The sequence below is a fragment of the Amblyomma maculatum genome, chromosome 10, assembly GCF_055883805.1.
Source record: "Amblyomma maculatum isolate TAMU_Amacu chromosome 10, ASM5588380v1, whole genome shotgun sequence".
Taxonomy (NCBI): domain Eukaryota; kingdom Metazoa; phylum Arthropoda; class Arachnida; order Ixodida; family Ixodidae; genus Amblyomma; species Amblyomma maculatum.
The window spans coordinates 18,427,218-18,429,331 of NC_139353.1; positions in this window are offsets into that span (position 1 = coordinate 18,427,218).

The following is a 2,114-nucleotide window of genomic DNA, read 5'->3' on the forward strand; positions in this document are numbered from 1 at the left end:
ACCATTTCTAAAGCCATTCTGAAGTTCTCCGAGTAGGTATCTTATTACTTTCTACCAATAATTTCACCGCCTGCATGGCCAACCTGTACATAACACATGTTATGGTAATCGGCCTGTAGGATTTTATGTGCATCCTTTCTCCTTTCCCCTTATGAATCAAATTCATTTTACTCTGCCGCCAGCTGGCCGGAATTTGCTTATTCGTTATGACTCTTTCCAAAGCTTTTAACAACGTTTCCTTACTTTTTCGACCAAAAGTTCATTAATCAGTTTGATCGGAATTCCATCTATCCCTGTAGATGTGTTTTTAGGAATATTTTTTTCTGCCTTTTTCGAGTTTAGATTGGTCAGTTCTAAGCTGCTTTGTATTCTGCTATCTTGTGTTGCTTCCTGATTTGCGGAGATTACCCTATCGTCGCTCTTACCACCTGTTATACTACAGCGCACCTAGTGGGAGAAGTGCGAAACGCCCGGCGTGGCTACGAGCCACTCTACGCTGAAGAGTCGACTTGGTAGCCCAGCTCTCGCGCTGGTATGACGTCAGTAGTCACGTGATGTAAAGCGCAACTACCGGACCACGCTGCGCTGAAAGGCTCGAAACCTGGCGTAGTATTGCTTTAGCAATAAAATAAACGATATGACTGCTCCGTGTTTTGCCGAGGGCAGCTCTAAGCCGTCACTGGTTTGAAACCGCGCTGTCCACGTTGGCTAGCCTGCCCGCTTCTTTCATCCTTTCAGAAAGCGTGCGAGCATGCTGTTGTGCATCCCGCTTGCGGCGGGGGCTAGCCTGCCACGGAATGTTTATCTGTTGTAGGCCGTAATTGCACCCGCCACCGCTTCGGTGGTGGAGGACAGCTGTTGCGGCGCGCGTCTTTCTCTCCCTTTTCTTTTTCTTTATTTTTTCTTCTGTCCGCACGAGGCAGCGGAGGTGGCTCAGCTACAGAGTCAGTACCAGGCCCGTGCATTTTCTTTTCCTTCTTCTTAGAGCCACAACAACAGATACTGTGCCTATCCTTTCCTGTAGACCAATTATAATTATATGTAGAGCACTGCAACGAACGCCGATAAAAGGCAAACAATGAGAGGCAAACCATAGGAGGAAGGGTAGGCTTTCGTCATCCTCCTCTTAAGATACATCTAAGAGACCCTCTAATTTTCACCTTTAGATGACTTCGTTTTCTACTTCAACACGCTTCATTGTTTTCCCTGAAGCTTATCGCATGATGGGAATGTACGCTACGAAAAAGAAATCGCAAGATGACGACACAAGCCCTCATCTTGTCTTGCCTTATCTTGTAACTGCCTTTTCGCGCAGCCTACCTTCACATCGCCATAAACCTAACTTGCCCAACAAGGTATCCTGCTTAACGCGAGAATGTAATTGTATTGTCATTATTAGGCAAGACTAATATTCTTACAACATGCAAATTCCTGAGAGAATGGACATTTCAATTCCCAAATTAAAATTAAAATCTAGGGACTGGGTTAAACAATTTTCATGGAGCCAGCCGCCAGGTCAGCAACTTTCAAAGCCGGGACATTGTCATTGCAATGCCTGACGCGACGCCATATAGACTCGGAGAGGGGAAATTCCTCAGGTTTAGATGCAAGTATAGTGGTGCAGACAAAATGTGTGGTGCACATACTCTCATTTACATGCAGGGGCCAAACTAGAGGGAGACCAGCGGGCCACATAAACAAGCGGTAAACGTAAAAATTAGAAACATATGTATATGGCCTGGTATATCCGAACAGTTTAACCGAACCTTTAGAAGAAGAGATGCAGGTTGTTGAGTGCTGACACAAGGCCGCCTTTACAGGCGGCTAGTACGCAACTTAATTGAGAGAAGAATGGGAACAAGAAATTAAGTAAATTAAAACAGTGAAACAGCTCGTACTTTTGTTTTCTGCCCCTTAGATCTTGAACTTGAGAACGCCTTCCAGCGAAAGGCTAAGAACACCACTGCTGCCGCACTCCCAGGATAGCCACAAACAGCATCCTTTATCTTTGCGAATTTGATATGGTGGCTAGAAGGAGCCATCATAATGCTGTTTTCTTCGAGAGTGGTCAGTGATGAGCACACGACGAGCTCTGTCGAGTGGCGTTACGGCTG